Below are 13,799 nucleotides of genomic sequence, written 5' to 3'. Positions count from 1 at the left end.
TGGGTTTGTGATCCATTTTGACTTAATTTTTGGATGTGGTATAAGGTAAGGATCTGAGGGTTTGTTTGTTTGTTTGTTTGTTTGCATATGGATATCCAGTTGCCCTAATACCATTTGTTGAAAAGGTTATCCTTTCTTCCTATGAATTGTTTTGACACAATACAAAATGTACATACTACAAAATTTACCCATTGTATTTGGGGTTTGAGAAGGGATTATCCTTCTCCTATGGCTGTTTCACTGCTTTGAACTTCCTGTTAAATCCCAGATAGGCCATTGGTTTATTGCTTGTTCTGAACAGGACGACAGCCTCAGGCTAGGAGATCTGACTCTGTTCACTTGTCACTAAGATGGCTTCTTTAATTGGTAGTTTTATTAAATTGAGTCCTGTTTGGTGGTAGCAACAAAGCTCCTGGTTTTCTTGGTCTGCCCCACCCTGCTTGAGCTACTACTTGTAGGCAGGATTGGGGAGAATAAGAGTAGTCCCAGGCATAAATGCCACAGGCTCCCATTGTTCCTACCCAGTTTTGCCTAGTTTGCTTGAATAACCATTTCTTTGTTGTTTGCCTTTGGTTGATTTCCAGAGTGCTGTAATGTCAGATCTCCATCCTCTTTGAACCCATCCCAACCAGGCTTCCTTTCCCACCATTTCACTGAAACTGCTTATTACGGTCATCACTGGCTTTCAATTTGCTCAATCCAGTTGTCCCTTTTTAGGCTCTGTCTTGCTTGATATATCAGCACTGTTTGATAGAATTGATTACACTCTCCTCCCTGAAGTCTTTGACTTCCAAAATACTACTATCTCTTGGTTGTTTTGTGTCGCTGGATACTCCATTTTTGTGAATTTCTTTCACGTAGTCCTCCTCATTCTCATAGCCTATAAAACTTGTAGTGCGTTAAGAATTTTATCTTTCCTGAGGACATTATTTCTCTCTCTGCCCTCTCAAAGTGATGCCTTTCCCTTTTTTTTTTTTTCTTCTCATAATCCTAATGCCATTGGATGTGGAAATAGGTACTCTCTTTATTCCCCTTTTCGGCATTGAAATCATTCTCTTTCCTAAAATTCTTTAGCTTTGAAATTCATGTCATCACATTTTATTTACTACAGCCCCTATTGCTGTTGACTGGATTTCCTGGTTCATCCCCATACAGGGACTTCTGATGGTTACCACCTGGAGTTGGGCCACACTTCACAAGTTAAGGGCATAGTCCTCCACAGGACAGCTCTCACTTCAAATACCAGCTGCAAGCTTGGAGGTTCCCAGAATCATCCTCACTTCTAACCAACTGGCTGTAAAGTAAATGTGGGGATTCCGGCTACTCCCTCATGTTCAATAATTTACTAGAATAGCTATAGAATTCAGGACAGTGCTATACTTACACAGTTTTACTGTGTGGCAAAAAGGATCTAAAACAGAATGAGCCAAATAGGGTAAGGTCTAGGAAGCTGTCAAATGTGCACCTTCTGGTGTGCTCCCCCTTTGGAATCAGGACACATCCTCCTCCTGGCACATCTTCCTTCTGGCACATCAGCGTGTTATGGTACACACTATTGCTAACCTTAAAGCTCACCCACACTTTGGTGTCCTGGGTTTTTAGTGAGGCTTGAGTATGTAGGCATGATTGATTAAATCGTTGACGACTGATTAAACTCCATCTCTAGTCCCCTTCCACTCACTGGAGGGCAGGCCTCTAATGACACAGTTGGTCTTTTTGGTATAGCCAGCCCCCATCCTGAGTCATTTTATTAGCACAAACTATTTAGGGGTCCACTATGAGTCATCTCATTAACATAGGCTGTCAGGGTCCACCGTGAATAACAAAGACGCTCCTGTCACTCAGGAAATTTTTAGGATTTAGAGACTACCTAACTGGGAAAAAAAGCTAGCCAGATTTATTATATAGGATTCCTTCCCTCTTCTTACTTTTTGGTTTTATTTTGTTTATACTCCCCTACTCTATTACCAGTACTATTTCTGATCTCAGTTATTGGTCATTTCAACCATGTGGATATTTTTTCAACATTCAGATCTTTCAGTTCTTTGGATTTCAGTTCTTTGAATCTCCTTCTGTGATCTTGTCTTCCACCTCCCCTAAATCATTGTGACTACCAAACTTATTCCCTAGCAGTAATAATTGCAACCTCTCCATAATTTCAATTGTATGTATCCCACTCTGGCCACTACTTGCTATCTTTTCCCCTTTAGTACTCTGACTTCTATAATTCTTTAACCCCACTAGGACCTCTAATCCATTGATTTAGCCACCATTTCACTGACTCTTACTCTTGGTAACCTCTTTCCCTTCCTTATTCAATTCACTTAAAATCATAGTTCTCCTTTGCACATACCTTTGACATCATTTCTTCTCTCTTGATTCATTGTTCCTGCTGTGCCAAAACCACATTCTTAGTTAAATCCACTTACCACCTGTTCAGGCCTGCACCCATGAAACTGAAATGTGGTTAGTGAAAAACCTATAACCTTGTTGATTGGTTTTGTTTTAAATTCATGCCCATAAACCTCAAGTGGAACCATAATGCTTCCAGATAATCATGCTGTATAGCCTTAGTCTAGTAGGTGGGAGAATGAATGGATGATGATTTTAAACATTTTTCTTTTTTTCCTCTCATCTCACTTTTAATACTTTCATTCTTTTTTTCAGCTAATGACTTTTCTTCCTACTTTATTGAAAAAGTTGAAGAGAACTTCTGTAGAATTCCACAGTCATATCTAGTCATGTATCAGCACTTACATTTGCATATTCTGACAGTTAACACGGTGCTATATGTCTACTTCTGTCTGAAGGCAGTTCCTTCATTCATCCACTAGATCATATCCACTCTTGCCTACTCAAGAACATTCCTTCAATTATTTTCTCCTCTTTTAAATTTTTCTTCTCTCACTGATTTGTTCCCATCAGCACTCCCAACATGTTACTTCTCTCGTGTTAAAAAAATTTTTTCTTGATCTTACTTTCCCCTCCATCTACCACCTAATTTCGCTAGTCTGTCTTGTAGCAAACCCTTCAAGGGTTGCCTATAATGTTGTTTCATTTTTCTCCTCCCATTGCACTATGTGCTAACTGACTTGGATGTAAATTAAAAAAATAAAACACATACATATGTACATACTGTGGTATTCTCTAAGAACAGGGATATTCTCATATATCTCATACAGTTATCAGAATCAGAAAATATTAATATGTATGTCTATACATATTCAATATTTATTATTGGTATAATATATCCACAGTCCACGTTGACATCTTACTTCTTTCCCTAATAAGTCCTTATAGCATTTTGCACACTGCACCCCCCACCCCTCCAAGTCTAGGATTCATTGCAGTATTCCTTCCAGCATTGCATTTGTTGGATTTAATCCTTAATCTGAAGGAATTCTTTAGCCTCTTTTGTTTCTTGGCATTGACACTTTTGAAGAGTACAGCCAGTTATTTTGTAGACTATACCTTACCTTGGTTTGTTTCCTTAGGTTTTATATTTTGGGGGCAGGATACTATATAAATGATGTGTGTTACTGATGCATCCTATCAGGAGGCATATAATTCTGATTTGATCCATTATTGGTCATGTTAACTTTGATCACTTGGTTCAAGTGTTGTCCACCAAGTTTTTCTATTATAAAGTTATTATTTTTGTAGTATATGAGTAATTTGTTGGAAGATATTTTGAAATTACAGTTGATCCTTAAATGATGCAGATGTTGGGGGCGCTGCTCCCTTCATGCAGTAGAAAATCTGGGTATAACTTTTAACTCTCCCAAACCTTAACAACTAATAGCCTGTGTGACCAGAAGCCTTACCAATAACATGAACAGTCAATTGACTCATATTTTGTATGTTCTGTTATTATATACTGTATTCTTATAATAAAGTTAGCTAAAGAAAAGACTGTTATTAAGAAAATCATAAGGAAATGAACATGTCATGGGAATAACAGGTACATCATAGGGAGTATAGTCAGTGGTATTGTAATAACATTGTATTGTGATGGTAGATACACTTACAGCAAGCAAAGCACAATGTATGGAGAAGTTGAATCACTATGTTGTACATAATGTTGAAATGAATGTAACATTGTTTATCAACTATCATCAAATATAAATTTTTTCTTCTTTTCTAAAACGTTTATTAGAGCAAGCGAGCATGCATGGGGGGAGAGGGGCAGAGAGAGAGAGAGAGGGAGAGGGAGAAATCCCAAGCAGGCTCTGCACTAACTGCACAGAGCCCTATTCAGGGCTTGAACCCATGAACCCTGAGATCACCAGCTGAGCTGAAACCAAGAGTTGGACACTTAACTGTGCCCCTCAAATAAAAAAATTTTTTTAATTAAAAATAATTTTAGTTTGCACGTATAGGAGGATTAGGAGGAATTTGACGGAGGAACAAGGGGGAGAAGAAGGGGGGAAATAGTGGGGGAAAGGGAGAGGCAAACCATGAGAGACTCTTGAATGCTGACAAAAACTGAGGACTGATGGATGTGGGGGGTTGGTGGGATGGGCATGGAGGAGGGCACTTGTGGAGATGAGCACTGAGTGTTATGTGGAAACTAATTTGACAATAAACTATTTGTAAAAAAAATAATTTTAAAAAAGGAAAATCATAAAGAGAAAATACATATATAGTACTATACTGCATTGAAAAAAATCCATATGTAGGTGGACCTATGCAGTTCAAACCTGTGTGGTTCAAGCATCAACTATAAGTATAATCTCTTGTTGCTCGTCAACTTTTACCTACCTGTTTTAGTGTCATTACTAACTCTCACTGGAATTAATTATTTATTACTAGGGTGCCTGCAGTATAATGATTCTCTAACTCAGCCATTTTTTCTGTATTTATTAGTTGATATTTAAACTGGAAAAACACAAGTGTTTTTTTTCTTCTTGAGTAGGGCAAAGACCAGTTATGTGCTACTTTGTTTCTTTCTTGCGAGTCTCCTTTACTGTTTACAGAAAATATTTTATTTTGGTCGCTTCTAGTCACCAAATGTGTGGGGATTTCTCCTCATAACAATAAACAAATCTCTGACACCAGCTGAGTATCTTACAATTTAATTCAGTTCTAACACTATCTGCTCAGGCATAGAATCAGATCTCACAGGTAGGGACTCTGTTTTATAAGACTGCTGTCTTTCACTCCAACTTAAGATGCCAGTCTCAGGCTCAGGTTATCACCTGTGCTTGTGACCAACTGGTTGTAAATTAGAGGTTCCAATGATCCCCTTCCTCGGGTTCACATAATTTGCCAGAGTGGTTCATAGAACTCAGGGAGACACATTTACCAGTTTATTAAAGGTCATGGTAAAGAGTACAGATGAACATCTAGCTGAAGAGATATATAGGGTGAGGTCTGGGAGGGTCCCAAGTGCAGGAGCTTCTGATCTGGTGGAGTTGAGGTGTGTCACCCTCCTTGTGTGGATGTGTTCACCAGTCTGGAACTTCTTGGACCCTACACTACTGGTATTTTATGGAGGCTTCCTCATGTAGGCATGATCAATTATTAACTTTGTTTCTTGACCCCCCCTGCCTTCTTTGGAGGGTGTGGGGTAAGGATGAAAATTCCAAGCTTCTAAGCATGGTTTGTCTTTCTGGTGACCAGCCCCCACTTAGAGCCATCCAGGAGCCCCCTCAGAGTCACCTCATTAGAACAGAAGATGTATCCCTAGTGCTGTCATCATTTAGGAATTTACAAGGGTAAATCCCCTGTGTCAGGGATAGGTCAAAGACAAATATTAGAACAAGAGATGCTCCCAGTGTTTGTATCACTTAGGAAATTACAATGGTTTTAGGAGCTCTGTACCAGAAACTGGGGACAGAGACCAATATATATATTTTCTATTATTTCATAATATTCTACTATGGAAGAGCGAGCCAAGCCTTCATCTTCCGTTCTTTAATTAACAGTATGAACTCATGGGCTCCTACTTTATTTAGTGGGTTATGACCTATTTCTGTCATTTATTTGGAGCTCAAATTGTTCCTGGTTTACCCAGTGGGAGCAGCTTCAGGCTGGTTTCTTGTTACATGCACTGCTCATTATTTTGAACACTTCCTTACTTTTTAGATCAACCTGATATTCCAGCCTCATATTTTGCTCTCCTATCCCAGGAGTAGAATCAGACATTTCTCCATGGAGCCTTGGATTCTTTTTTTTCTTTCTTTTAATTGAGGTATGATTTACAAAGAATTAGATGCAAAGATATTAATATTTAATGAGTTTTAGCAGTTATATACATCTATGTAACTATTACCACAAACAAGATATAGAACATTTTTATCATCTAAGAAAGTTTACTTGTGTCTCTTTCTATCCAGTCCTTCTCCCTTTCCCTAGCCAAGAAGATCCCCCCCCTTTTTTTTTTTTTTAAACTTCTGCTACCATAGATTAGTTTTGTCTGTTCTACCTCATATACATGGAATCATATACTATATATTTTTTGGTCTGGCTTCTGTTTTTGGTCTGGCTTCTGTATCAATCTGAGTCTAGTCAGAAGAGAGAAACTACATAGTAATTTGAATAGTGAACATTTAATATGAAGAGTTACTAACTGTAAGAGGGAAATGGATAAGGAGGGATTGGCTAGTAAGAAGTAAAGAGAAATTAGGAATAGTAGATATGCAGAGAAGCCACTACTCCTAGACTAAGTGAGATAGAATGTCCAGGGAAGAGTGCTCCCTCCAGCCACCAGTTGACATCCAAGTTTTGTTGGAAAGAGCATGGCCGTGACTCACTTGAATGGCAGAGAAATTGCTATGATGTTACACTGAAAGAACTTTCTGGAAATCTGCCTTCCAGATTTGCTGGAAATCTGTGCCCTGCAAAGGAAAACTATACAAGGGGAAGTGTCTCACCAAAAGTACTCTATTATGAAACCACCATAGGGAGAGTGTTTGGGCAAGGTGTTGGTTGCTAAATACTCCTGGCTACCATGCAGCCCAGGGATAGGACATTGGAGAAGCGGCACATGCTATGGTAACTGGATGCTGGAGAAGCTGCCTTTGCTACAGGAACTAGGTGCTGGAGAAATCATGCATACTGTAGTAGTCTGCTGAGCAAGCACAGTGGAACACAAACAAAACTCTTCCGTCCTGCAAATTCTGTCCAGCAACTTCTTATAAAAGCTTAATATTGTGTGAGTTGGCAAAGGAAAAACTATTTAAAGATCTCAGATCCACTTTCACAGAGGAGGCAAAAAAAGGATTAATTTGGAGCTGAGAGTCAGAGTTATTAGTGCAGCTCACATTTTCTTTGGAATCTCCTAATTTTTGATTGTATGTTAGGCATTTTGTATAAAAGAGTAGTAGAGAGTTTTGCTGGAGTAAAAAGGGCAAATAATATTTACCTCCAGAGAGGGGCAGGCTGCTACTTATGTCTAGTAACTAGAATAGGGTGCTCGGTCAATCTGATTTATCTTTGACCTGTGACTGGGCTTTGTTGTTGCTTAGTTAATTTCATTTCACTATTGGCTTCAAATATATTGAAGGTGGTGTCAGGACTTTTTGTCAGGAGGGCTTAGTATCTGAATACTGGCAAGTTTTCAGAGATCTCTTTGTGCTTTACAGCTGAGTCCCCAGCTTTCTGAAATGCAGATTTCTCTCTCTGTTTTATTGCCTGACTGCCAAATGTTTTTGGCTTATCCTTCCTGTGTTTATTCTTTTAAAAAATTATCATATACATGCATATTTTTTATTTCCTCTTTCTTACAGAAAAGGTAGCATAGTATAATACTCTTTTGCATTTTGCTTTTATTACTTAACAATATACCTTGAAAATCATTTTATGTTATAGAGATATTTATTCCTTTTTTTTTTTTTTTTACAGTTGTATATAGTACTTCATAGTGTATATGGGCCACGGTTTATATATTTGACCTCCTATGTTTGGACATTTATATAGTTTCCAGTGTGTTGCAATAAAAAATACTGTGATAAAATCTTTTGTGTAAGTGTTTTTATTGTTAGAGTTCATCCCCTTTTAAGCCCCTTCTAAACAGATATTTGCCCTTTTTACTCCAGTGAAACTGCACTTATCAAGGACCTCAGTGACCTCCGTGTTCCTAAATACAGTAGTCATATCTAAGATGAGGATTTCATAGGATCTCAGTCTGTATTCACTCCCTTGAGGATCTCACTTAGTCTTATGTCTCTTTTTACTGTATGTGTGCTGGTAGCTCTCAGGTGTATGTATCAAATCCAGATTTCTTTCCCAAATTCCAAACTCACATATCCAGCTGCTTACTTGACATTTCTACTTGGACATGAAATAGACATTTCAAGCACATTTTCCCCCAACTTGAACTTCTCACTATCCTTTCCCTTTTTCCCCCTAACTATTCTACCTGCAGTTTTTTCCATTTTGTTATAGAAGCTCCATCCTTGTACTCTTCAGAGTGTTGGAGTTGTCCTTGATTTCTTGTTCACTCCCATATCCAGTCTGTCAGGGGATCTATTCGCTACCTTTAGAACATAGTTAGAATCTGACCCTTACTGACTGCTTCCATCCAGGTCTGAGCTACTGATGTTACTTACCTAAATTGCCGTACCCACCTTATTGGTTTGCTCTATAGTTTCTCTTCAAAGTAGCAGCCAGAGTGATCTTTTAAAAATTTGCCAGATGTCTTTACTCTTCTTAATATCTGTCCTGTGAATTTTCATTTCACTAAGAATAAAAGCTAAAGTTCTTATAAGAGCCAGTAAGGTCCTACACATTGTGGCTCCGTTCAGTTCCCTGATCTCAACTCTTTCTCTAACCCCTTCTTCTTGCCCCCAATCCACTGGGGTTTAGCTACAGAGGCCTTCTTGCTGTTCCTTGAATAAGCTGAGCATTCTTCTGGCTTATGACCTTTGCTTTTACTATTTCTTCTGCCAAAATTTTCTTTCCCAGGTATCTGCCTAGTTTATTTTGTCATCATCTTCAGGTTTTTGCTTTTCCAGTTTAAAATTATAACCCTCTAATCTTCATTTCTCTCACCCCCCAATATTCCTGTCCCCTGCCTTTTTTTGTCCACTCATAGTGTTTATCTGACATACTATTTTTACTTATTTATTTATATAAATATTTATATAGACTCTAAGATTGCTAAAAGCAAGGATTGGTGATAAATTCTTTGCTGTATTTGTGTAGAATAGTGCCTGCCACATAATAAATAACCGGTAATCACTTGTTGAATTAGTTGAAGGAGTTAGTCTTATTTGGAACTCAGAGCTCTTTAAATCTTAAGGCTTAAATATTTTTCTCAGCTTAGAGCATTGGTTCTCAAACTTTAGCATGCCTCATAATCAGAAATTAAATTTCATTTACTATAAAAATTCAGAGCAATTGTCTTAAATGTTATGATGCATGTAAAGGTTATCAAAAATTGGTAGGAAAAATAGGATTTTAATAGATCTTGTAAGACTCACAAGGAGAAGCAAAGGGATAACACTAAGGAGGGAGACTGGGATAATTTGTAGAGAAAAAGATTTTGTAAGTGTTAATAGAGGTACCTGGGTGTCTTATTTAAGTGTCCGACTTCCGCTCAAGTCATGATCTCATGGTTTGTGGAGTCAGGCCCTGCGTTGGGCTCTGTGCTGACAGCTCAGAGCCTGAAGCCTGTTTCAGATTCTGTGTCTCCCTCTCTCTCTCTGCCCCTCTGCTCTTCTCTCAAAATGATAGAAACATTAATGAGTAAACATTGAAAAACACTGAAAAATAAATGAGTGTGCTTAGCTGGTAGGCAGGGATCTGGTAGGGTGTGGGTGAGGGGTTTTAAGTTGTAAATAGGTTAACTTAAATTTTGTCCTCAAAACTTCACCCCTCTTCTTTATCCCCAGTTTAATTTTCTGATTCTGTCTTGCTCTGTCTTCACCTTTTATCTGCCCCTTTCCCTGATTGTTGTGTTACTTACCTATTCTGACTACTTTGTTTCATATCACATTCTGTACTCTTCTACATTCTGACCCAGAATTCTATGGTGGTAGTATTACTTTTCAGCTATCATTTGGTAACTTATTTCATTATTTTAAGGTAAGAGTTCTGGCTATTATTTTAAAAACTGACTAAACTTTTTAATCTTTAGCTGTCATTAACTGTCCATTTAAAATTTCACTTTGTCTGAAATAGAATTCTTAGTTGTGAGCCCCTCCCCTCATTTGGACTTGTATTTTTCATTTAATTTCTAAACTGTCTCAAATTCATATACTTCATTCCATAGCACTTGGGCATGCACACTGGTTTGGTTATACTTTTATAAGTATTAGGTGAATGAACTTCTAAGATAAACTTTCACCCAAGTGTGATTTTTTTTCTTCTTTGTACCTCACCAAGGACATCTTTCTTGATTAAAACTATTCGTTCTTTGATTCTCTACTGCTAAAATTTTTGTCTTGATGAATACATTATAATACCCCAGTTTTTAATAACTGGGCTGTGCGCGCACACACGTGAATTAGTTGACATCCCACTGTTTCATTGCTATACTGATGAATTATTTAACACTACTGATAAATAATTTAACACATTCTGTTAAATGAGAAGTTTTGTGAGATAATAGCTTTTACTGGTCTTTTGGGTATTGGATTCTTTTCCTAGGTGCTTTTACATACTATATTAGGATTGTGTTCAGCTGCACGTAACAGAAACTCAAGTACAGTGGCTTAAAAATTGGACTTCTTCTTCCAGAAACAAAGAAACGTGGATATAGGCAGTCCAGGGTTTATGGCAGTTACACAATGCCATTCTCTTTCTCTCCTCTGTTATCTTTGAAGGGTGGCTTTTACTCTGCAGATTGCAAGGTGTCTATTTTTCCCCAGACATTTTATGTAGCTTTTTATTAGCAAAACAGTAATTTTCCTTTAATCCTTGTTCATAAGCACTGTGCTTTCAGATCAGTGGTTACAGATGGGTCACACGGCCACTATAGGATGCAAGGGAGTCTGGGAAATTGATACTTTAGGCACATTACTGCTTTTTCCAAAATTAGTATTCTGATAACAGGGAAGAGAGTGAGAATTTGGGGTAGGCAACTTTAGCAGTTGGTAGGTAGTGTGAAATCATACATCTCTATTCCTTACAGCAGCCTTGCAAGTTAGATGGTGTCATTTTCATCGCAGAGGAGAAACTGAGGGTCATAGAAGCTGAATAACTTATACAGAGTCATACAGCAAGTAATTGATAAAGCCAGGATATGAATGTAAGTAAATCTCTGTCCAAAGATCATGCTCTTTTCATTCATTCATGATCTCTTTATATTGTCCACTTAGCAGTCTGATTTAAGTAAAGATTTTGTGTAAATAGTATTTAAGATATTTTTTAGAATGTGATGCTCTTTTAGAAACATTTATTGGTTTTTTAAAAAATACATAGTGAATACAAGAGGTTTCCTGCTGCTTGATATTTTGGGTATATAAAAATGATGAGATTCTTGTATCAGAATCAAGATAAATGTGAATAGTGTATGTAACTTTATTGAGATCTGCTCAGATAGAGGATTATCACGGCGTCTCATAAGGACTGTAGCTGGCTTTTCAAATTAAACTAAATATAATAATGCTTAATAACCTGGGGATTGTCATAAGGCAGATCATTTCAGGTTTCGTTTCTGAATTCATTAGTGTTATGTGATTTATAATCACCACCTGCCTAAATACTAATATTCCTTAGCATGTCTGACCAAAAAAAAATCTAATATATCAAGTAATAAAGTGTCACCAATTTGATATTTTGATGAATGCTTTTATTAAAAATGAACTTGTTCTCACACTGACAGAAGGTTCCCCATTTTATTTTATATCTTTTTAATTTCTTAAAAAATTTTTTTTTACATTTATTTATCTTGAGAGACAGAGACAAAGCACAAGTCGCGGAAGGGCAGACAGAGAATGAGACACAGAATCTGAAGCAGGCTCCAGGCTCCAAGTTGTCAGCACAGAGTCTGACACGGGGCTCGAGCTCACAAACTGTGAGATCATGACCTGGGCCAAAGTCAGACGCTTAACTGACTGAGCCACCCAGGCGCCCCTGTATCTTTTTAATTTCTTATTTGCAAATTCTGGTACATTGTATACTTGCTTGGACCACATTTTTCTTCTTTGTAGTCTTACTGATAACTACTCATTAAAGTGTATTTGTTTAGCTTACTTACAAACATGTTGAAGATATGTATAGGTAGAGATATTAAAACAAGCAGAAATTTTTATTTACACTGAGAGAAGAGCCTAGGTTCTCTTCTCTTCCTCTGCATTCTTCCCCCACTGCCAGGATTCAAATCCCATTGATCATAGTTCGGTTGGGGAGGTGGTGGTTTGCATTAAGGAATAATGGGAATTTCCTCATCTCTCCTAGTGGGGGACTTCGAATGTCAGAATAATTAAGCTTTCCACTCTTTCAGAAAATATTTATTGAATGTTAACATGGCAGATAATGAGTGACTTGCTGGAGATACAAAGTTGAATTTAGGGAAAAACATTACTGGGTAGTATATGATTTGAAGCACAGGTTTTGGAGTCTGACAGACCTGAGTTCACATTCTGACTTGTTTATTTGCCAGCTGTACAATTTTGACAAGTTATTTGACCCCTTGAAGTCTCAGTTTTACAGATTCTTGAGGAATCTGTAAAAGACTCATGTCGTAGTAATGTTGGGTGAAATGATTGAATGTACCTAAAGTGCTTAGCACAGTTTTTGGCATATGGTAAGCATCTCAAAAACTATTATCTACTAATATGGTGATAATGAAGATAGTAGTGGGGAGTAAACACACAATCCAGTGGAGAGAAAGTTTTTTCTTTTTTTTTAGGGGAGGTTGGGGGCAGGAGACTAAAACACATTAATAAGAGATGTCACATGTTGCATACTTAAAAAAATGTATGTTAGATTGATATCCTCCATCTTTGTTACAGTGAATTTAGTAAGTCTCTACTAAACACAGTCTTTTTGATTCACCTGTAATTTTTTTACTTGGTGAGAGTAATAATTTTTCTTGCAAGATAAGGAACAAATAATATGAGAAATCAAATTACTTCATTCTTAGGACGTCTTAGACTGGACCTATTTTCTTGCTTTAATTAACTTTTTTGTAGATTTTCTTTGGCACTTAAGCTTTGCTCATACTATGATGAGGTTTTCGCTGGTTGCATGCTGAGAATAGCAATGATGCTTATGTGTAAGAATGATTTTTGAATTTTAAATGCAGTTGATGTATAATGAGATCATGTATTAAGGTATATAATTGTTTTGGATTATAGCCCCAAATCGGCAAATCAGGAATTTAGAGGAAAATAGATAAGGGAAAAAATTTAGTGATGTACAATTAGGGCTACGTAATTAGGGAAAAAATAATAAAACGATTCTCACTGAGTATGATGTAGGTATCCCCAATTTACAAGTTCAGCACTTAGGCACAGCTCTGACATTTCTTTCAGAAGACCGAATCACCACCAGCTCCAGTTATTCAGCATGCCCAGGATCTGAGCTTAGAGACAAAAGGAAGCAAGAGTAATACTCTACATTCCTTCAAGATGGAGAAAAGAAACCGGGGTTAATGTGTAAACTTTCCCTTGAACTTTATTTCAGGGAAGCTGGGAGAAATTATTTTACTTACGCAAAGGTCTACTTCTAGGAAGGTGACATTTTAAAAACGAATAGGCAGCCAGTGTAAGAGACATGTTATAAATCAAGAACTAAGGAATTTAGGAATGTGATAATCAGAAGATATGGGAAAAATTGATGATGGTTTGTATCTCCAATGAATATTGATTTTCAGTTAACACTTTAACAATTGCTTAGTTGGTGCCAGA

The 13,799-nt window shown here is 37.3% G+C and overlaps 1 protein-coding gene across 5 annotated transcripts in view; it reads left to right on the top strand.

Moving 5' to 3' along the window:
- TANC2 (tetratricopeptide repeat, ankyrin repeat and coiled-coil containing 2) overlaps positions 1 to 13,799 on the top strand; it is a 374,283-nt gene that overhangs the window by 15,740 nt on the left and 344,744 nt on the right. The window contains exon 1 of one of the 5 annotated variants that reach the window (XM_039235902.1): positions 11,114 to 11,194. The exons of the other annotated variants lie outside the window; for them this stretch is intronic. The gene's annotated coding sequence lies outside the window, so the exon portion shown is untranslated. Of the gene's footprint in view, positions 1 to 11,113; positions 11,195 to 13,799 lie in introns of those variants that run through there. 5 annotated transcript variants of the gene reach the window in all.

This window comes from Hyaena hyaena, unplaced genomic scaffold (assembly GCF_003009895.1).
Source record: "Hyaena hyaena isolate Hyena2069 unplaced genomic scaffold, ASM300989v1 scaffold_104, whole genome shotgun sequence".
NCBI classification, from domain to species: domain Eukaryota; kingdom Metazoa; phylum Chordata; class Mammalia; order Carnivora; family Hyaenidae; genus Hyaena; species Hyaena hyaena.
The sequence above is the reverse complement of the archived record's forward strand: the minus strand, read 5'-3'. Positions and strand labels throughout refer to the sequence as shown.